Source organism: Polypterus senegalus, chromosome 16 (genome assembly GCF_016835505.1).
Source record: "Polypterus senegalus isolate Bchr_013 chromosome 16, ASM1683550v1, whole genome shotgun sequence".
Lineage (NCBI taxonomy): Eukaryota > Metazoa > Chordata > Cladistia > Polypteriformes > Polypteridae > Polypterus > Polypterus senegalus.
The window spans coordinates 25,841,816-25,866,140 of NC_053169.1; the positions used below are offsets into that span (position 1 = coordinate 25,841,816).

The 24,325-nt window shown below is 37.1% G+C and overlaps 1 long non-coding RNA gene across 1 annotated transcript in view; it reads left to right on the forward strand.

Annotated features, from left to right (window-relative positions):
- Positions 1 to 23,878, forward strand: part of LOC120516796 — a 79,358-nt gene extending 55,480 nt beyond the window's left edge. The window contains exons 3-5 of the long non-coding RNA XR_005630916.1: positions 1,907 to 2,076; positions 17,239 to 17,300; positions 23,133 to 23,878. This is a non-coding gene — a long non-coding RNA (uncharacterized LOC120516796). The remainder of the gene's footprint in view (positions 1 to 1,906; positions 2,077 to 17,238; positions 17,301 to 23,132) is intronic.
- Positions 23,879 to 24,325: the final 447 nt, after the last annotated feature.

Below are 24,325 nucleotides of genomic sequence, written 5' to 3' on the forward strand. Positions count from 1 at the left end.
TAACGTGATGGCAGCCATTTTTTGCTCCGTATACTCACCACACATTAGGTGGTAAGAGAGAGCCCGTTAGAGATGAGGGATGATTAGGGGGTCAGAATGACTAGGCTGAGGTGGGCAGTTAAGCCAGGACATCGGGATACTGTTTTCAAAGGATGCCCAAGGATCTTATATTACCACAGAGAGTCAGGTCATCCGAAGGACAGTGCCATTTTTGCAGCACAGTGTCCCCGCCTCTGCACTGGGGCATTCGGATCAGACCACAGGGTAAGTGCCCCCTGTTGATAATGGAAATCATGCTCTGTAAATGTTTTGTTATCATTTTGTTCCCTTTTAGTACTGTGAATTCATTCTAGATCTTTTAGATGTGTAATCCTTGAAGAAATGTAAATCGGCTCAGTGCTGACCGTTCCTCAATGCTGACCAAGGGTGTGACTTTTTTTCCTGTGTCATATAGACCACTGTGAGCTCTGTTTGTTTTGCTGAAGTTCATAACCAGGCTGCTGTCATGACACCACTCTGTTATCTTAGCCATGTCATTCACGCATACAGTCTTAGCAGTTGTTAATCAGAACAGTTTTTGTGATGTCACCAGTAAATTTCATGAGGCCATTGATACTGTATACTGGTGTGCAGTCACATGTGATAAATGAGTTCTGTCTGGGCCTAAGGGTGCAGTATATTATGGGGCTCTTGGGGCTCAATGTGCATGAATAACATTTTGTTGTCTGTGTTTATCACCTGTGGTTTAGCTGTTAAGAAATCCAGTATAAGGTTACTGCTTGAACTGCTTAAGCTCATTGTCTGACTGTGGAAAAGCGTGACGTGAACAGCTGCTTTAAAGACAGAGCTATAGTAAATAAACAACATCAGAATGTTGAAACATAATATCTTAAGGGTGCTCACTGTACATTTGCTGTACTGTTTTCTGACCTGTTAATTTTTCCAGAAATTTGCATTAGAATTATGGGGCCTTGATTAGCTCCGTATTGTTTTTCAATGTTTACCATAAGCAGTCTGTAAAGTCAGAAAATTCAATGCTTTAAAGATTTTAGTAGAGAAGCAACAAGAGTAATCCTTCCTTTTTGAACACTGCAGCGAAGCCCTATAAACAACATGGATATGGCCTCATACTGCCTGTCCCATGTGTTTGGTAAAAATGGCAAACTGGTTATGCTGGTTTCATGCTCCATCAATACTCCTATGTTGAACTTTGCAGCAACATCATTTTTATGAACTTTGATATACAGTTCTATTTGGAAAAAGAGAAAAGTTATATGTTACATGCTTGTGTGGAGAGATTCCTGTGCATACAGCAGAGACGCTCATAATTTCTTTTCAGAGTCTATTTAAATAATGACTTTCATTCTGACTCAATTTAATATGCCATGTTTTATCTATTAATCACTTATTTTATAGCTTGCCTTTAATGTTGAATGCCATCCCACTGGGCTTTGCATGTCACATTTTGTTTTCCTCTCAGGCGACAGGATGGGATGGACTCCCCTCACGTCTTTATAGAGAATAGCATACATACCTGACGTCTAATGCAGCTAGTTTCCTGCATTTAGTTCTGTGACATGTGGCGGAAAAATAAGCAACCAAAAAAAACGCATCATAAAGTTATGTATTTATAACAGTTGAGTAATAAATGTCTACTGAATGCACGTTCTTTGCATTTTTGTCTTTTTTCATTAAGTAAATACTTTATTTGGTGAACATTTTTTGCTGACAGTGAATGACTGCTATCAATACCACAAGCCTCCCTTTGTAAATAAAACCTCAGACGTTTTGTAGCCCTACACCATTAAAGTAGTATTAGATTTGCTTGTGCTCATATTTCCAACAACCAACTTGCTTTTTGTTTCTAGTTACATGTTTTTTTTTTTCTTTCTTTTCTTCCCTATAGAATCTTTGTTTGTATGTGGTGAGGCTGCACAGATATTTGCCTGCTAAATGGAGTCCATTGTAGAATTGAAACTCCACTGGAGAGCACCACTGGGCTGCTCAGTTACCAGAAGGATAAAATTGCAGATGTGCGTCAAGCACTAGGCAGCAAAAAACTCCAGCATTATTCAGGTGACTGTTCCTTTCATATTTGACTTAGGAATCTTTTTATTTCAGCTGAAACAGAAGATAATAGATATAAATATGCTCTCCATTTCAGGAAAAAAAAAAGTTTTTCAGTGTATTTATGAAATTTTACAATAATCTTGTTTATTCAAAGCATCACCTACATGGAAAAATGCACAAGTGTCCGGTGGATAAAAAAGAAGAAGAAAACCTGGCGGCCTGGGCAATTGTAAACATCCTCGACTGGAAGCTGTCTTGCAAAAAATTGGGCTTTCAGTCAGATGTTTGCATCTGTCTGCTGCTGCTTGCTTCTGCACAATCGTGTCTTCTTTCTTTTCATTAATTACAGGTCAATACGAAGATTTGCTGGAACTGTGTTACTGATTTGTTCTTTATATCAAAGCTATGAAACTCCTTATACTGTAAGGCTGTAGCACCTTTCTCAACACAAGTTACAAAAGACACATGTTGTTGCTGGTACCTGACGTCTATGCAGAAGGTTTATAAGCAGGTGGTTAGCAGTAATGGTTACCTTAAACTGAAAAGGTGAGAATGAGTGTCTGCCTTGTGAGTAAATGTTTCTTGTGATGATCAGGGACCCATTTAGGATTAGTTTCAACTTTGCACCCAATGCTGCTAGGACAGGGGCTACTGCCATTTCAGGCCTCTGTTGGCATAGGTCGATGTGAGAAAAGAATGGAGTGTTTGGGTGGGGGTGAACAATCAGATAGGCTCCAGCTGTTTACATAGCAGCTGTCTAGTCAGGTATCACCACTTGCAATGGAACACTTCCTGCGTTCCATTTGCAGGTTTATGGCAGTCACAAAACTGGCGTTGGTAGTTAAACATTTTTTTTTTAATCAAGCATCTCAGAGTAAGAAAGCAATCCTACCTGGCTGAAAAATCTCTTAGGTATAGTAGTAATTGTCGTCGTCGTCTTCTTCTTCTTCTTTCGGCTGCTCCTGTTAGGGGTTGCCATAGCGGATCATCTTCCTCCATATCTTTCTGTCCTCTGCATCTTGCTCTGTTACACCCATCATCTGCATGTCCTCTCTCACCACATCCATAAACCTTCGCTTAGGCCTTCCTCTTTTTTCCTCTTCCCTGGCAGCTCTATCCTTAGCATCCTTCTCCCAATATACCCAGCATCTCTTCTCTGCACATGTCCAAACCAATGTATTAGTAATTATATTCTATCAATTTTCCTAATTTATAAAACAGGTCTTAACTTCGTCAGGATTTTGGAAAGCTCATGGGCTGTCCTAACTCCAATCATTTCTCAACTTTTGCACCAGCCTTTGAACTCCTTTTCAAAGAATGAGGTAATAAACAGATTAATATATTTCCCCAGCACTCCATTCCAGCTGCATTCTGCAAATCATTGCTTATTGAAAATGACAGTATGCACATAAAGATCATTGTGGATGAGCGTGCATATGTGAATTACAAGTGATATCACAGTATCGGCACACAGGTGATCATGGATGCAAATTGTATTGTAGTAGCCAGCATATCACCCTGAAGATAGTCAGGGCTGGATGGGTGATTGAAAGCAAAATGTCACACAGGTACACAGAATTCTGTATTCCATAAACCCCTGAAACATTCACTTTATACTTTTCAAGGGCATTGAATAAATAGGGCCTCACAGAAGAAACTGGGTCATGGAGCGGGGCACAGCACGAGACTCTAAAAGATGAATGGGAGCACTGGAGGAGCGAACATGGCGAAACAGCCGTGGCTACTTTAATAAGTGCTACTTTACAAGGCATTTCCCACTGCCATAACAGCGAGAAGGTGATCACGTCTTCTGAAAGTACAGCTGTGGATCATTCATCTTTAAATAAACTTGCCCAGTATCAGAATTTACTCTCATTCCATGAGTTTGTGTCTCAGTCTTTCCATCTGTGTGCACATTACAGTATTATTATTGATGTTGCAAAGTGCTAACAATTACATGCAGCTTAGAGCAATATCTGACCTTATGTTTTTTATCTTTGTCTTCTTCTTCTTAGTACTTTGAAAAATGTTATCATCATCATCCTCATCATAATCTTTGTGTTGAAGCCTTAGCATTAGTATCAGAAAACTACAAAATGCTGTCATAAATGCCATTTGGAGTCTTTGGGGGCTAATAAGTTGTGACATCATTTATTCTGCAACGTCAACTCCTACTACTTACCGAGGGTGGGCATAGGATGCTTTATAACCACTTCTCATGTCCTTCTCTGGGGTAGAACAAATTCTTATCTTAGTCAGACTTTTAGTGTAATTTCTAAGATTAATTCTGAGGTGCTTGATAAATATGGGCATTGTTCATGGCTGCTTCCTGCCTTGTGCTAAGTGTTGTCCGGATAAACTCCAGAAACCTGTGAAACTAACAGGGACTAACCAGGTTAGAGAATGTTATGTTCTACTTTACATAACAAAGGCAATTTATTTGACTTTTATGTGACACTCTAACCATAGGGCCTTAGTTTGTCCCCTTCCTTTTCTATCTGGGAGTGTGTGGCATCTAATGGCCAGGAAGTCCTGCCACCTCTGGAGTTTTCTTGTTGGCCTCAAATTCCTCTTAACCCCTTCCACCTACCGAGTTGTGTGCCACGGCATGCACTGCAGTTTTCTCTCTCTCTCTCTCTCAAATGGTGGTGTTTATGCTTATGCTCCTGCCTAATAGTTTTCCACGGCAAACATAATACATACAAGACCATACCTGTATTTGTAAAGTCATTGGCATTGCTTTTATCACTATTAGATAACCACTTTCATTGATAAAAAACAAAAGTAGTGTTTTACCTTATTTCACCAGATCCTGGGTTATTCTTCCTTATGTTTGCAAATTCTGAACAGAACATTCATTCTATTCATTTTTTTGCTAGCAAGAACTAGTGAGATGGTGAGCCCTGAAGACACCATAAATCCACACTGGATATTTTTGTGTTTCAACAACTGAGACGCATACGGACGTTATCCTGTGGCTAATTATAGATGTGTCATGCCCACTGTAATCCTTGTTGTTTTTGAATAAAAACCAAGGAAGATTGTCATACACAAGTTGAAAATGGGTCCTCTTCAATCTAATCTGGATAATCACAGTGCTGGGACTGCAGATAAAATATATTTAATAGGAATTTGGCAAGCTAGACTGCCATGTTGCATCTGTTAACCTAGATAGAATATTTAAATATTTAAAATATTTAAATTCAAATCTTGAACCATTTCATCAGCATCCAGGACTGGATCCTGCCATACACTAATGTTCTTCTGGTAAGCTGTGGGCCTAATGTGTCTCTTTATTCAGTTTTATTAAAAATGTAGTTTTATTTAGTAATTAAGTTTCTGGGCACACTGTCTTTGGTTGTATACTATTCTTTTTTTTTGTATAATACTGTACATTGTATGATTGTGGTCGGCATGGTGGCACAGTGGTAGCACTGCTGCCTCACAGTTAGGAGACCCGGGTTCGCTTCCCGGGTCCTCCCTGTGTGGAGTTTGCATGTTGTCTGCATGGGTTTCCTCCGGGTGCTCCGGTTTCTAAAGCAGTCCAAGGACATGCAGGTTAGGTGCATAGGCGATCCTAAATTGTCCCTAGTGTGTGCTTAGTGTGTGCTTGTGTGTGCTTAGTGTGTGTGCGCGCGCCCTACAGTGGGCTGATGCCCTGCCCGGAGTTTGTTTCGTGGCTTGCGCCCTGCTTTGGCTGGGATTGGCTCCAGCAGACCACCATAACCCTGTAGTTAGGATAGAGCGAGTTGGATGATGGATTGTGTGATTGCACGGTGTCTTTACTGTTTTTTTATTTGCTTACTGAGATAACAAGCATGAATAAGAATTCCAGTGTTTTCTTTATAGATACCATATGCCTATAAAAAGTATTCACTTCTTTGGAAGTTCCCATATTTTATTTGATACAACACTGAATCATGGTGAATTTAATTTGCCGTTTATGACACTAATCAGCAGAGAAATAATCTTTACTATTGAAGTGAAAACAGATTTCTGAAAGTAGTAAAAAAATATTTACAAATATAAAAACAAAGTAATTGCAAAAGTTTTCAAATGACACACCTAAATCATCACTGGTGCAGCCACTTGGTTTTAGGTGGCAAATAATTAGTTAAAAGGAGATCAGCTGTCTGCAGTCAACGGGTTTCAATTCATGGTAGTATAAATTCTTTGTCTGCAAGGGCCAGCTTGTGGTGAATCAGTATGGTGGCCTAAACTGCACGATGAAGACAAAAGGACACTCCTGTTAACCGTATGTAAAGGTGATATAAAAGACCAAGTCAGAGGATAGAGAAGAAAATATCCAAGACAATGAATATCCAGTTAAATCAACTGTTAAGAAATGGAAAGAGTATGGCACAACTGAAAATCTGCCTGGAGGAGGCTCTCTACAAAAAAAAGAAGACCACTAGTGAGACTGAGAGACCTACGAGAACTCTGAAGGAGTTACAGGCTGTAACTGTGCAGACAACAACTTTTGCACAGGTGATTCTCCAGTCACAGCTTTATTGGGAGTGTGACAAAGAGAAAGACACTGTTTAAAACTTTGAGTCTGAAATCTTTAGAACAATGTTCCATTGTTTTGTGACCAATTGTGTCCACTAGACTAAACACCATGTTTGACGTAAGCCAAAAGCTGATCAGCATTAAAACCCCATTACCCAGACTGCATCATTTTGGGGGGGTATGGTTCGGTGGGGTTAGGGGCATGGGTTTGGGGGGAATTTCTAGTTCCTCTCTGCAGCCGGCTCTTGAGGTCATGTGAAGGCAGAGGGTAAAGTGAAAGCAACAACATGCAGAGAAATCATAGAGGAAAGTCTGATGCATTTTAGAAGAAACTTGTGTCTTGGGGAGATTTCTTTTCCAGAAAGACAACTTCAAGCATAAAGTCGAAGCCAGACAGGAATGGCTTAAGAACAACAATGTTAATGTGCTGGAGTCACTGAGTCAGGGTCCAGATCTCAATCTAAGAATTGAGGAATCTGAGGATTTGTGGCTGGAAAAAGACTGATTACTCACAATCCCCCTGCAGTCTGATAGAGCTTGAAGAGTTTTGCAGAGAGGAATGATAAATTTTGTTGAAGAAGAAGTGTGACGAAATTAAAAAGATGTTTCATGCGGACATATATACAAACATGGCGTACACATTAGGTGCTTTTGCATTCTATGGCTCCAGCAGACCCCCGTGACCCTGTGTTAGGATATAGCAGGTTGAATGATGGATGGATGCACCTGAAAACCAATCCCAAGATTTCAGTTGAGGTTGTGGTAGTTGGAGTTGAAGTAATGTATCAGTACAAGGGAGAAAATGGCACAAATTTTAATTTAAAGAAAAACCAGAGAGGCTGTAGAATAAGCTTTCACTTTCCTGAAATTCTTTCAGAAAGAAACACCGTACATCACAGTCAGCTGCTTATTGACAGTAAGGCATGCAAAGCAGAGAAGAACCTTTTACCAGAAGAACTACACTGTTAAACACGTAACAATGGCAGTATTATCTCGATTTAATCTGTTATTGGCTGAGAATGTTATAATTAAAAGTCTTCTTTCTGTACTGTTATAATGTTAAGATGGTTATATTTTATTACACTGCACACTAGACCTGAAATAATATAAGTGCTTACCAGTGTTGAGTAGTGTACTTTTTGTATTTTTATATAACATCTTGTGGGACTTCACATTTTTCACCATTGTTACATGCACAAAGAAGAAATCTTTTAAGGTATGCAAAATGCTCTTGCTGTAAAACAAGTGAATCAAACTTTTCTACTCGTTAGTTGGTTTGTTTTCTTAGTTTTTGTTTAGGGTGTTGGCAGGAAGTTTTTGCCTGTGCCGTGCTTTTTTTTCTTTTTTTGTGCTTTTTTCCTCTTTTGGCGTCATCTCTTTCATATCAAATATCAGGAGACACTTATCCCAGACTATCCCATTAACTTTGTGGCTGCTCTGTAAACAGAGTATGGCTTGACTCCATGTCTCTGTTTGTTCATGGGATTATGCAGGAGACTCCCTTCCACTAGAGGAAATGGGGCGGTGAATACTCTCATTCAAGTTTACTCGTATTATTCCCAAGTAAAAATGTCACTTGCCTGGAGAGGAAGGAGGTGTCAGATGAATGGGAAAGGCCATTGAATTTTAATATACTGCACCAGAAAGTCCCGGGGTGTGTGCGTGGTGGTTGGCGAGTGTGACAGTAAAGTGATGGTAGCTGAACTCCATTAATCTGTAGAGCAGCTCACTTACATGTGTGACACTTTTCTGCTTAAATTTTGCGGCTTTTAATTAGCAATTTTTTTTCCAAAGAAGTGCTACGTTAAATTCTATTTGATGTTCAGTAGTTATTTTATAAGATAAATAATTCATTAGTTTTCACTGTATTTTTGGATACTTTTGAATCTTAAATCTTTTTACTTTTTATTGCTGTACACTGTGATGTTGTGTTAATGCATTTAAACCTTATCTGAGTTGCATCTTATTTTACTAAATTTATTATGCTTTCGATAAGGTCTGCCTAAATAGTGGTCCACTGGAATCTTTCTTTTTTGTCTGCAGGGCATCTTTTAAAAATAAAGCAATTTACATTTTTACTGCATGCCATGAATATAATTCTTAAAGTGTATTATTGGTCAATATTCATAATCTCTGTTTTTGTAAAATAGTTTTACTGTCATTTCATACATTAATAAATTAGAGTTGGATGCATTACACATATGAATCATTATAGGCAGCCCAAAAACAGCTTTGCATGCTCTTTTGTTCTGTCCCGTACTGTGCCACAACATATTTGAAGTCTTTTTCTGTGGAAGTGTGTTGCGTAATTTCTTTATACAAGTTTACCAGAGACGGCATAATATGGTCAAATATCCAAATAAAATTCTTGTTTTTTTAGGCTGATTTGATTTTTCAAATTCCTCCTCACTTTTATGTTTATTGTGAATGTCAGCTTGGTTTGTTCTTGGACCAAAGATTCACTATGAGTGATGCCTTATACCTGAGGTACCACACTTATGGATGTTCTGTTCTAAAACTTTGACTGTTCATTGCAGCAAGTAAATAGTAGCTTGTTTCCTTTCTTGAACAACTGATAATAACTTTCATACACTGATTTTTCTGTTTTTGTGTTATTGTTCCACTTTCTAAGAGCCATTCTATCATTTGTGACACACATTTCTTCTGCCTCCTTCAACTCACCGTTTTACACTAATCTACCGGGTAGCTATAGCTTTGAGTGTGGCAGGAACATCTTTTGTTGTCTGAGTCCTGATTAACTGCTGTGTAGATTCAGATTTATGCAGCAGTGGATAAAAGAGAACATTTTGAAATACTTAATCAGCCTAGTAAAAAATCTTATTCATGATTATGAATGTTCAAAATTACATCCAGCACTGCAAAGAATTAAGTCGTCCCTGCTAGACCACAACAATGGTGTGGGTCTCAACAGTAAAGCACTACAGTAGCTCGCAACAAAAAAGGCAGTTATGACTGCAAAAAATGGAAAGACTTTTGCCACGAAAGTTCATTTATAAAATATATTGTCAATCATGACATTGAAGAGATCTTATAGTATATGGAAAAGCAACAAAAGTAGAACACTGTCAGTTGGAAACTGAAAACACTAGACAAACATTTTCAGAACTTCTGCTTCCTTAAACAATTTAGCTGGTTGTGATTGTCTGCCTCAGTCTGAACACAAATATAAGTTCAGATTAACTGTATCACATAGGAATTTGGAGAAACATGAAATACATTTGTACTTAAATTGTACTTAAATTAGTGTGTTTAATCACTTAATGATGCCGACCCATTGCATTAGTTTATCTGAGCAAAAAATGTTTTGCTGCTGATTTTCATTTGTACTCGGCATCTGATACGTCTCATTGTAGTGTCCAACAATAGTCAGGTGTGGAGTTTTTTGCCCTGATATTGATTTTTGATTGTTGTACTGTCCTGGTGATCTCTTTCACCATGTTTGTCACTGATTACTCCAAGATTAGCAGGGGAGAAGTCCAAGTATGAATGCAGAGAGTGAATTTTTAGCAACGTGTTGCACTTCATGGTGTTGCATGTTGTCAGCCAGTTGGATATACTGTAGTCTGGTGCTCTGATCTGTAGTTGTCAAGAAAGTTTTCAAAAACATCCTTAAATGACTTCCATGAAATTTCCTGCAGCCCTACTAGTAGATCTTTAAACCGCTTGTCATTCATGATCTGTCTAATTTGTGGCCCAACAAAAATGCCTTCCTTAATCTTGGCATTGGTTATTTGTATAAATATCTGTGTCAAATATATATCAAAATCCTTCACCAAACTTCTTCATTACCTTCACAAAATATATATAAAAGTTTTATATGAAGAGTTGTGTTGACAAGTTGTTTATGTGCCACAATTTTCTGCTCTGGAACCAAATGCCTCAAGTTCTTTGTAACACAACGGGTCTCTTTAGCACGGCTCTTCCATTCGCAAATGAAACAACAGGATTTGGGATATCTGAGTTGAATTAATAGCAGCAGTGCCACTACTTTTACGTCACCAAATATGTTCCAGTTATAGTTAGTGTGCTTATAATTTGAGAGGAAATTGCAAAAATAGACAATACAATAAAATGGTATGTAATAAAAAACTTTAAAGGTATTTTTTGTGATCAGAAGCCCAAAATCAAGATTATAACACACAGCACTTGTCAGGAAGCAAAATTTTGGTGAAATCAGTGTTGCCAATATTTCATCATACTTTTCAGTTGAACTATTGACTGGTTATTCGGCTTGGTTGAGTGTTTCACATAATGCATTTGTGAATTTGATCCCCTATAATTCAATTAAACTTTAATAATCAATTTTGGCTGGATCTGTAGTACACAAATGTACCAACAGACAGAGCAATTAAAATAAATAAGTAGGCAATACAAACCCACACCTGTTTGTCCATTGGCATTTAGTGTGAATGCGCTGTTTTTTGTGCACTAAAATGTGCACAAGGACAGTTGGTGAGAATTCAAGTGTCAAGAGTCATGATAGCTGAATTAAAACTAAACTGTCACATTACTAATAGTTTCTGTTACCAGGTTGTGTGCAGCGCATTCTTTTCTGCTTGGCTGTGTAATTGAGCCCTGCAAAGAAGCAACAACTTTCTGGCACGTGTACTACTTGCCTTACACCCAGTGCTGCTTAATAATAATGCAGGTATTTTTCCTTTAATAAAACCAGCATTGCGTTAGGTTACTTGTTACTTTAAAAAGTTAATTGGGCTACAGTAACATAAATAAATCTTGGTGTTACCTTTGATAGTAACCTCTATTTTGAGAAACAAGTAAATTCTGTAGTCAAGAGTTGCTTTTTCCAACTTTGTCTATTAGGTAAGATCAAGCCTTTTTTATCTTCTAAAGATCTTGAGAAAGCTACTCATGTTTTTATTTTTTCTCGCCTTGATTATTGCAGTTTGCTGTATTCTGGGATTAACAAATCTCTGATACACAGGTTACAGTTAGTCCAAAATGCTGCCACTCGCTTTCTGGTTGGGGCAAGGAAGTCTGACTCTGTTTCTCCTATTTTAGCTTCTTTACACTGGCTGCCTGTCAGTTTTCGAATTGATTTTAAAATCTTGCTGCTAGTTTTTAAATCTTTACATGGGCTTGCTCCGGCCTATTTATCTGAACTGTGTGTTTTACACCAGCCATCCAGAGTGCTTAGATCTTCTGGTCAGTTGTCTCTTGTTGTCCCTCGTACTAAGTGTAAAACTAAGGGGGACAGGGCCTTTGCAGCTGCTGCTCCTCGCCTATGGAACTCTTTACCTCATCATATTAAGGAGTCGTCTACGATTGAACTTTTCAAAGCGAGATTAAAGACTCATTTCTATTCACTTGCATTCCGTGACCTTCAGTAATACTGATGGTTTCCTCTTTGTGATCATATAACATTATTTCTATTTATTATCTATCTTATTTTATTTTCATATATTTTATTACTATTTATGTTTTATTGTTTATTATTTTTTCTTTTATTCTATTATTGTAAAGCACTTTGGCCGCAGCATTACTATGTTGTTTTAAATGTGCTATATAAATAAATTGACATTGACATAAATTACATTTAGCATGTTAACCCCAATACACTGCTCCCACTGTATGTTCAGCTCATCAACATAAATTTAGGGGTTTCTGAAATATTGAGACAGATTATTTCAAAAGGCAGAAAGAATATTGTGATCAGCCTGCCTATTTTCTCAGGAAATTTATCTTGTGAATGTTTCAGCCTGTGGCTTCTGAAAGTGTGTGCAAAGCTAAGCAGGCAAAAAGAGTGCAACGGACGTGCACAGACTACACAATCCTTAACCGTAACCCGATTAAGGCTTTACATGGCCTAATAACTGTATTACTAATGGAGAAATCTGTGTTGGTTAATCTAGTTTCTCAGAGACCAATAACCCAGTTTTTCTATCCAGAATAAGGGTGTACATGCATTTTAGAAACTCTGTGAATAACCAGGTTATTAAAGCACATGGAAACGCATATGTGTGTATTTTACTTCGCGTCTTTTTCATATGCCAGTGCCTAAAGTAGAATTCTAGATATTTCAATGAATTTGGAAATTTATGATGAGCCTTAAAGGTGCAATTGACCATAATGCCACCAAATCAAAATGCCATCTATACTGCTACCAGGATCACCTGAACCAGTAGGGTTTTTATCATATTTGTACTGTGTTATATATTAGTGTTTCTCAACCAGCGGGTGGCGAGCTTAAGTTTAAAACAAAATAAAAACAAAAAAAACAAGTTGCAGCGGCTGAGTACCTCACGTATTTCCCTACCATGTTGTATCTGCATGTTCTAAATGCTAATTTATTTCTTATTATAGTTTCCATAGTATTGCATGGCACAGAAGTAAGACTTATCAGAATGTAATTACCAGGATACATTTTGCCTGCCTTCTCAGGGATTAGAACTACATTTGTAACTTTCCAGGCCTTGGGTACTTCTCCTTTGTCAAATTTTTTAAATCTATAAACTCTGAGCTTGTTTTTACTTCTACATGGGGTATTCCATTTGTTTCTTCTACTTGTTCTCTAATAATATGGCCAGAATCTAGAGTAGCACCAGACCTGGGAAAATACTTTTAATAAAGGCAAGTTTATAAGCAAACCGTGAAAGCTGCATACAGAGGATGTACACCATGTTCTGTTTAGAGTACAACTGTTTGAGGAGCACATGCTGATAGCTTCTCTACAAACTTGCCCATGGTTTGTTGTCCAGTGCGTGTGTAATCAATGCACACTGGACTGCTCTGACCCAAATTTCTGGAGGCACGCGTTTGCAGATGCACAGGCCTGCATGACGTGACTGCTGAAGAAATTTACCTCCTGCAGACCTTCGCAGTTACGCAGATACACAAAGTATAAGTGCGGCTTGAATAGGAATACATACAATGAAAAAATATACACACATTTAATTACATTTATTATTCAAAAACAGATATATATGTTGTACCATTTATAAAGTTCCTGTTAGATGATGCGTAATAAGAGAACTAAATTTTGCAAAAAAAGACATTTATAGCTTTGTTCAGTTGTGACTCTAAATGTGAGACTGTAACAAATGACTAAAAAAAAAAAACTGCTTAAATCTGAGCAAAAAGCATTTGCTGTGTATTTGCAGGAGAATGTGCTTTAGATTATTTTATTTAGAAATCTTACAGTTCTCTTAAATGTGTCCAGAGTCTGTAGCACGTCATCATCAAGTGGAGTTTGTTCTGTTTTGCTTCTTGTTATGCTGTTGTGGCAGTTGCTGCTACTTCTACATTTCTAAGCTCCTGCTCCTACCCATGGTAAGTAACATTAGAGATCTTGAGAGTGATACAATCCATGATGAAAGAACAAACTGTAATTTTCTTATTAGATTTCCTAGAAAAAATATGTAATATTGTGGAATGTCTGGGAAGGAGTGGGCGGCCAGTTGGCTTAGGTCATCACACTGCGATTTGGCCTGTTCTGACTGACTGACTGACTGGATACTCCAGAGGTTTATTAAATGCTGACAACTGAATGTTTTTGTTTTCTTCTCACGTCAACTGGGCATACCTCAATTAAAATGTTAATGAACTTTTCATGTTCATGATTTGCACGATCGATCTTATGAGTGGACATTTTTTTAAAGACGTGCATTTGACATTGTGTACATTTTTAATGGCCTCTGATTGAGGTGAAATAAAGAGGCAAACCCATTGTTAACAGGTGGTGTTTGGCTTTTCCTATGCGTGTAAAATGAAATGCAAACAAGAAGAGGTAATCAGGATAGTGCAGTTAAGAGGTTTAACTAGAAGGTTAAATGTTGGCACTTTTATATTGCAAAATGGTTTGGGATAAATATTAAGGGAGGAGAGTATCTCTGGCTATCTTGGCCACTTCACTGCTGTTTCTCTACCACCTTCATGTTAGTGAGTATTGTTAACTGCAGCCACAGCAAATGGTGGTGGCAAGTATACTGTACCTCTTTGTAGACTATTCTCATGACTCTTACAGTAGCATGTACAGTGACATGCAAAAGTGTGGGCACCCTTGCTTAAAATGTCAGTTACCATGAACAGTTAAGTGAGCAGAAGATGAACTGATCACCAGGAGGCATAAAGTTAAAGATGACACATTTCTGTAATATTTTAAACAAGATTACATTTTCATTTCCATCATTCACAGCAAAACTTTGGGCACCCAGCATGGTCAGTACTTAGACCTCCTTTGGCAAGCTTGTGAACATTTTTTGTATCCAGCTTAGAGTCTTTCACTTCTTACTTGGGGTATTTTCGCCTTTCATCCTTGCAAAAGACTTCTAATTCTGTAAGATTCTTGAGCCGTCTTACATGCAGTGCTCTTTTGAGATCTATCCACAGATTTTCAGTGATGTTTAGGTCAGGTGACAGTGAGGGTGAGGGCTAAACCATCAATTTGTGCCTCTTGAGGTATTCTGTTGAAGATTTTGAAGTGTGTTTGAGATCAGTATCTTCTTGTAGGACCCATCCTCTTGTTAACTTCAATTTATTTTACAGATGGTATGATGTTTGCTTCGAAAATTAGCTGGTATTTATTTGAATCCATTCTTCCCTCTACCAATGACATGCTCCAAAGCTCTGTCGATCCACCGCCATTCTTTTTCCGGAATTCAGCATCATTTTTCTCCAAACATACCTTTGAATGTTGTGGCCAAAAAGTTCTATTTTGACCTCATCAGTCCACAATTCTTGTTTCCAAAATGCATAAGACTTGTTTAGATATTCATTTGCAAACTTCAGCTGCTGAATTTTGTGGCTAGGATGCGGGTAAAGTTTTTTTTTTTTCTGCTGATTCTACCATGAAGGTCACATTTGTTCAGGTCTTGCTGCAGTGATAGTAGAACGGTGCACCACCACTCCAGAGTCTGCTGAATCTTCCTGAAGATCTTTTGCAGTCAAACGGAGGGATTTATTTTCCTTTCTAGCAATCCAATGAGCAGTTCTTTCAGAAAGTGTTTTTGGTTTTCCAGACCTCAGCTTGACCTCCACTATTCCTGTTAACTGACATTTCTTAATAACATTATGAACTGAGCAAACAGCTACCTGAAAACGTTTTATCTTCTTGTAGCCTTCTCCTGCTTTGTGAGCACCAATTCTTTTATTTTTCAGAGTTCTAGGCAGCTAATTAGAGGAGCCCATGGTTGCTGTTTGTTGGGACAATTCAGAGAATTTCTACAGCATTGACATTTGCATCACCGGAGGTTTCCTAATGATGTCTGTGGACAAGCTGTAGTACTGATGAGCTAATGGAGATCTGAGGCCTGAAATATCTTGGGTTACCCAATGTTTGCATGGTGCTCCTTTCCTGTTTTCACTTTACAGTGGTACAAAACAAAAATGGTCTAATCTTGAATATAATGCTGAAAAGAAATGTGTCACCTTTAACTGTGCGCCTTTTGGTGATCAGTTCATCTTCTGCTTACTTAACTATTCACATTAATAGATACTTTAAGCAAGTTTTTTTATATAGACTCTCTTCTGCATACTTAACCATTCACACAATGTATTTTTTGACATTTCATGTTTATTTTTTGACTTTTCATATTTACTTCCACAATTAATAAACCATTGTCAAATTTGAAAGGAAAAGGTTCTCTTTATGTGTGAAAATGTAAACCATTTACCATTTCAATGAGCATTTCAAAAAGCTGGTTAATCAGATGATATATTAGAGAGAACAGCTGACATTTAGAAGAAATTGAGTAATGGCTACCCATATATACTTGTTCCACTCAGCCAGTGTTCTGCCCTTCTGGTTTTATACGTGACATGCTCTTAGAATTTGCTAGGAAAGCACGGGGACTTTGGATCACACTATTTTATAAAGAGCGTGCAGCATGGTGATAGCTGCAGTCATAAACTTTCAGCTGCATATATTGGGAATTGAAGACAAAGTTTATCAAAAAGAGGTCTTCACTGTAGAGGAGAAACTGCTTAAGGCACATTTGCAGTAAAATCTAAAATATTGTGTGTCTGCATCCTACACTTAGTACAGTAACAAGATGGCTTTAAACATTCAATCTGTGCTCCAGTGGTACCACAGAGGATTGACTCTCTGCTCTTGCCAACAGTCCCATAGTTTTCACTATGATTTAAATAATTAATAAATGTTCTTGTATAGGTTTTTTTTTTTTTTATTACTGACACAAAAGCCATCAAAATGCTGTTGTACTGAGTGTTACACTGTCCTTCACAAAACTCTCAAAAAGAATCTTACAGATGAATTGGCAAAGCTTATGCTTCTGTTGGAGAAGGTATGGTAGAGCCTCCTGCCTGACGAAATGTAGGGAGTGCTGTTTGAATTTTGAGGGAAAAAATAGATAGCACTGGAATGTCTGTTGGTTGCCATTTTTAAAATCTCTGCAATGTTATCTAAAAATGGTATTGGTTACTTTCAGTATTCCTTGTTTCACTACGTTTCTGGTGCTCTCCCACTGAAACATTGTTGTAGGTCTTTGAATACTGTTCTATTTTTATATGGGTATTGTTGTACGAATGGGTGTCTGGTTACACAGTTATCCCTGCCCATCCTTAAAATGAATAGAAATATTGTTGTTCTAATAATATACATTAAGCAACTAAGCACTAAAGAGAGTTTTTTATAAATATCTTCTTTTTACTTTGCTTTTCCAGACAGATCATATTCAGTGAAATATTAAAGTTCCTTGAAGAATACCCTGCTAAGCTGAACAATGGTATGAAATATTTTGTTGTAAAATGCTTTTATTTGTGTTCATATGTTTAATTGCAGTTAAACCTCAACTTGTTAAGTGGGATCTGTAAATGGATGGATGTTCTTAGTATAGACAGTATAATAGAGAAGAAATGAGTGAAGTGGACAGAGCATGCACAGATACACTATAAGTGAGGGCTGGAGTAAAGTCCAAACGACTGTATACACGATCAGATGTCTGGCCACGGGAGGTGCTGCTATTAACTCCACAGTTTCACAACTTTGCTGTTGTATACTCTCCTTTCCAAATATCGAAGTAAGGAATCACCTCAAATGCAATCTGAACTCAGAAAGTACTTTAATTCCTGTTGCTGTGCTTTTCCTGCAAGGACGCACAGCATTAATGGCTCAAGTGATATAAGAAAAGGACAAACTATTCTCACAACGTGCAGCAAGTAAACAAAGTAACGAATGAAGTATGAAGCCTGAACGTTCACCCCGAATTATGCAAGAAAAGTTCTACAAGTGTTTCTAATATTCTGCCATTAGAGGTTGCCATTTAACCTGACAGAGGACTTTCTGACATACGCATTATGCATTTAAAATGTCATGACATTTTCTAACCTGCTTAATCCAGACTAGGGTTCTATGCAGAAGGCGGGGTGGATGCCATATCCCAGATAACAGAGGGTGCAAAGCAGGGATACTGACTGAAATTGCAGAATGACATCAGAAATGAACAGAAACATCTAGGCTGCTGGTGTTAAAGAAATCTGCATAGACTCATTAGCAGGTTATGTACAGTACTATATTATGCAACAATACAGTATCTCCAAAAATACTGTTGAGGCAGGAGATCATTTCTGAAGGGGTAAAAAAAATATCTGAGAGTGGGCAAATCAAACCTGATATGAATATGCAGTGGTGCCCCATACTTTGAACTTAATTTATTTCAGGAGCCACCGTTTGAACTCTGAATTGTTTGAAGTCCAAATCTGTTTTCCCCATTAGAAATAATGGAAAGTGAATGAATCAGTTTCCAGACCCTAAACAAAACCCATTTTGATAAACTTAAACAGCAAATACACATAATTAAAGGTAAAAATAACACAGTTAAATGTCATAAATAATACATTACAACATGAAAACAATACATATAATACTTTATAATAAAGTGAAAATTTTATTTACTGTACCTTAGTGAGGAGAGGTGATGTCCAATTGTGGCTGGTGGAGAGGAAGAGAAAGGTTGCTGTTTGGAAAGGGAAAGGGGTGGGGGGGTTGTACTTCATGGTAAGTTCCTGTTTCACCTCAAACGTTGATACTACAATACTACAACCTTCCTCTTCGGCTTCATTTCTTCAACACTTCTCTTTAATGATGTCATGGTTAATAGATCGGGTTTATATATATATATATATATATATATATATATATATATATATATATATATATATATATATATATATACTGTGTATATTTTTTGTCTCAAGAATAACCCAGAGACGAGACACTGGGAAGATTTGGGGCAGCCTCCCATATAATATTTCCCAGCTGTAAAAACTGTCAAAAAACAAAGACCTGTTCACACAATGGAGTCCAAAACAAAACTGATTCCTTGGTGGTAAGATGGCGGCTTTAAAGGCCTGTAGGGGAAGTGATGTCATCAGGAACAGAACCGGAAGTCATCAGGAACAGAACCGGAAGTGATGCCGTTGGCTGCCCCAAAACAGGGCTTGATTTCCCGAGAATGGTCTGCAAGGAATTAAGAGAGAGAATTAGCGCACTTTGCCACCCCCTGGTTCGGTGTGGAACTACATTTCCTCAGGCCCTTTCGTTGTCCCCTTATCACGTGCGTGACAATTTATAACCAATGCTCAACACACTCACACTATCAGTTGCTGTATTTTTGCACTGCATGTGCAGGTTAAACATAGAAGCATTGTGTGAACTCCATATCAAAGTTCTCTTGAACTTAGTGTTTGAACTCTGGAATGTTCAAATTATGAAGCACCACTGTAATCGAAATGCATTTTACTTTCTGAAAAAGGGGACCAGAACAAACAGTTATTTCTATGGGAGACACTTTGCGATGCAACTGAAAAGAACAAACCAAGATTTTGGAAATTTTAGTGTGTTACAGAACTGATATAGACAGTGTGGTGTCTACAAACAAACATTTGCTTTTAATAAAAGTTATTTCTTGTCCCTTTCTTATCAACAATTGATGGGGTGTTAATGGAAACCAAACTTAGTATTCCAACACTTTAAAGCAAATATGTCCAGAAATACTTAGAAATAAAAGACTTTCTACATTTTTGTGTCCTACTGAAATGCAAATTACATGCATGTGTCTGTTGCCAAATGGAAGTTTGAGTTCACTGTCCTGATACTTATTATGTAAGGCTATGTGATGCATAGCTTATACAGTACAATACTTAAAATGACTTGGAAATTTGAAATTTCTCATTCATTTTTAAAAATTCTTCTTCAGTTTGTTGTAATTTAGGTTAATGAATGGTATACTGCTGGGATATCCTCCAGCTGCCCATCACCCTACTCTAGATAAGCGGGTTGAGAAGATGGAAGGACGGATGTAGTCCTTTGAACATTCATACATTGCTTTAACAAATTAAATGTTTTGAGCTCAGAATGTCAAGAGTTAATAATGATATTAGTTAGTTAATTCCTTATTTAAAATGTAAATCTTTAAATAATTTGGGTATACTACATGAAAAATACAGAAAGTTATTGTTTTTCGTTAGCTTACATTACTGACGCATATAAAGCATGGAGCGTCAAACTATTCAAGTTTACAAGTATTGACTCTCTTACAGGGCCTATGTCTGTTTCACCCTTAATCCAGTTAATTTATGGAATCGGTAAAGTCATTTATTCTGCAGAAAAGTTTTAATAAGCTCCCCTAATTGTTTTTTTTTTTTTTAAGTAACAGTAAAGAGTTATTATATTTAAATATTCCCTTGCCTTTCAAAAAAACAGATGCCTTTCAATCAACAAAATTCATCCTGCAAGTATCTCAGTCCTCCTTTATAGTCAGGTTTATGTTGCTTCTGATGCCCCGTGCAAGAATTTTTGCGATCTGGAATTTTCCCCTTTTATCTTTGTACTTGTCAGCTTGAGTGTGATAACGATTATGATGTAAAGTAAATATGTCTTTGGAAATTTTAGTATACTGTAGCTTTAAGACCTAAAGAATTTGGAAAAATGTGGTCCAAAATAAACAAAAACATTTGGTGAATGTACACTGTGAAAGAAATATAAGGTCAGAAGTGACATTTTTGACTTGTGGGTGGTCTGTTTAATTAATCAGAAAAGATACCAGGCTGTTAGACAGAGAAGTTAATCTTACTGTCACATTTTGTTACTTCGAAGATGGCCCAAGTGTTGAAATTATTTTGACAGTTTTAAAGTACTCTAATTTATATTATTAATAATGAAAAAAATAAGTATTCATAATTGCTAAGAAATCAATATATCTATTATTACAGCACTTAAAATGTCTATAGGGGTCAACATTAATGCATTGCATAGTACAGTCAACATTTTTCTTATAGGCTTGGCTGTGTAGTAAAACAAGCCGAGAAGAAAGTCTGCTTTGTCAGATGTAACAAAGTAAATAATTTAACTTCTTCACAATCGTTACACAAACACGTATTACAGATGCAGTGGCATATGGATGTCAGTAGGTAGGAATGCAATTCCTATTTGTCTTTACAAGCTGGTGTGCTACTTTAAGGTGCTGCAGCTGCCACAGTTCAAACCTGTCTGGTTATATTTTTGTATTGTTTAGATATAATGCACCCATGAGTGTAGTAATTGATAGATTTAAATTCTTAACTTTAATTTAAAATGTAATACAGTATAATTGACAGTTGTAAGAATTAATGCTAATTCTTCTTTACTTTGTTTATTCACTTTAAGAGGATAAATGTCTGTCTGTGTGTCTGTCCAGCTGCTTTGTTGGCGCATCACAGACATTAACACTGCTTTTGTAAATCCCATACCAAATGGCATATAACAGAGACACATGGATTGCATGATGGACTGCAAACATTAACATTGAGGTCTATATTAATTACTTAAGATTTTATTTGCATTTCAACCCATTTTAGGTGGATAGCATAGCTAACTGCTTCAAATTACATCAGTTAGTCACTATCCAACCCGCTATATCCCAGAGCCAATCCCAGCCAGCACAGGGCGCAAGGCAGGAAGAAACCCCAGGCAGGGCGCCAGCCCACCGCAGCCAATTACATCATGTTAACTTAAAAACTGTACATTGTAAAGATATGATTGCTGTTTTAACAAATGGTCCACTTTCTTTCTAGTTCCATCTTGTACCCCTCTTCCTTGACATTAAGGGATGATGCTGATGGATGATAAAACATTGTTTTTTAGCTTTGTTTCCATTTCTTGGATTGCTGTCGTGTTATCTCTTAAACTTATACAGTACGTAATATATTTGAGTTTTAAGTATTTTAGCATTTAATAAAGCAATGATCAAAAACACTGATATGTTTCTTCTAACTATTCACTTACCTGGCATATAATCAATATTGTAGAGATTACAGGAGAACAATGTATAATAACAGTAGTCTTGGTTAATGAACATTAAATTTAGTTTTGTGTTAATTGTTATTAGGAAGCATAGTGGCACAATCCTGTCCTTTGGGTACACTGACATTAAATTCATTTGCGATTCCAAATTGCCCCAAGTGTGAGTGTGGGTTTTTTTTATACGGGTGCTGCTGTAGACTTGCACCCAGTGCTGCTGGAAAAGATTTCTGCCCCCTTTGACCTTGAAGGGGGTTCAGTTCAACTCTTGATGATTTTTGGCACGAGAATTCATAATCCCTTTTGTCTTTGTTCACGTAAGGTAAGGTACATTTGTAATAAAGCTTGTCTTGAATGAACAAAGATCCTTTTCATAATCATAAGCATTCATTTAAAAATGGTCATGTAAAATTTCTAATCTGCAGGTTTGGTGGCTTAATGTAATTAATAAATGTTTTTTTTTGTTCTTTGGTTTCCTGTAGGAAGATTATGTATCTTTATTTAATGACAAAGTATATTTTATATTTAAGCTGTCATATAAACAGTTTTATTAACAAACATTGTTTTAAATAATAAGCATAACAAACATTTTTTGAAATACCTAAAGAAACCCTGTATGCCAGGCCCCTTCTGCTGAGTACAGCGAACTACAGCTAACTTAGGGTGTATGGATGCTGGCCTTGCAGGCTCTCGTTCAGCTTTGATTAAGCCGGTGAGCGTTTCTTGTTAATAGTGGTGTAGTATTTTTATTTTAATTTTCTGTGATAGACTAGAAATAGGTATAACTAAAAAAACTTTGCATTTTATTTTTTGCCATGTTCGATTTTTCAAAACCCACCCTTTCCCTGTACATATCCAGGAAGAGCTACTGTAGAGCCTAGTTGGGCAAGAACCTCCACCAGGCAGCCCTTGGCCTTGCAATTGAGCCCATTTCATCACAAGGCACAGCCACATATACACAAATGTCACTTTAGAGTGGCTAACTGACACATCGGTCAGTTTACCACTGAGACCCTGAGGGAAATCACCTGAACACACAAAGACCATGCAAGCCACGGCTAAGCTCTACCACCACAGGGGCTTGTATAATAGGAGTTCCTAAAACATTTTATATCCAGAGGTTTTGTTAATCTACCTTCACTTGACTTCAGTAACAATTATTAATGTTTATACTTCAAAAGGAGGTTTAAATGAGATAAAATTCAGTATGAGTGATATATAGATTTGAATAATGATTGTGCATTAAGAACCTAATGAAAATATTGTGCTCTCTTTGCAGCTGGATTCACATCGCGGCATGTCATGCTACAGATAACCTCTTTGGGTGACCACTTATTTAAATGGAAATGTGTTCTGGTGAAGTGAAACGAAGAGTTTGAAACTCTGAGCGGCAGGTGGTGTAAACATCCTACACTCTCAGCTTTGGAAAGTGGAGAGGCTGGGAGCAGGGTGTTTGCGCTGTCTCCCTTGGATAAGCAGCTCCCCTTAAAGTTTTTAGTATTACTTTATTTATTGAACTATACTAAAAATAGCATCTTCAGTGTGGCCAAAAAATAAAACTATAACAGAGAATGCAATAAACTAAGTGAATGTTGCTGCCTTTAAGCCCAGTGCTAACAGTTTCATTATTTATTGTAGTAAATGAAGAAACATAGTATCATCCTTATCAAGTTATCTTCCTTTACTTTTTTGTTTGCATTATCAAGCATCTTTCTCTGAAACTACGTAGTAACCCGTATTCTTTGGAGTTTTCATTTCTTTTAGAACCGTTACAAAGCAATTCATAACATGGTACTCGGTGTTTAATGGAAGTAAAAAGTGCTTTGTTACTTAGCAGATATTTTTTTATTGCTGTGAAGAAAAGGTGGGTTTTAAGCCAGAATAGAATAGAATTTTTTAGGTAGTGGTCAGGGAAATAAGGAAGTTGTGGGTTCAGTTTCACATTGTTCTTTTACAACTGTCTTTAAATCGTAAATATGTCAAAATAAAAGATTATAAAATCTGAAATGTTTCAGAAAAATAAAATGGCTGCTGACTGTATTCTTTCTATGCAGGGTCAAGCTGGCAGTGCATTTAGCATAAAGGTATATTATGTAATCATTTACAAGCTGGAAATCTTTATTTTTGTAGACAGTCGATACGAAAACTTTATCATCTTTAGTGTTTTAAATACAGACAATTTGTGTGTTGGATGGATTGTAAGACAACAAAATCTGCAGTCACAGTCCTTCTTCACCCAGCATGCAATACGAAATGCAGTTGGGTTCAACAAAACAGTTGACCTGCGAGGTGAGGGGATATATCCAAAAGGAAAAAGTAAGGACCATACTGAAACAATAAAATAAGTACTTCTGCTTTTTAGTTTTACCCCAAATTACCAAGCTTTAGTTTGCTTCATGGGATTCTGGCAATAGCTTGACACGTTGGAAGTAATTCCACTGGCCAAATATCTTCATTTTTAAAAGCTTTAGT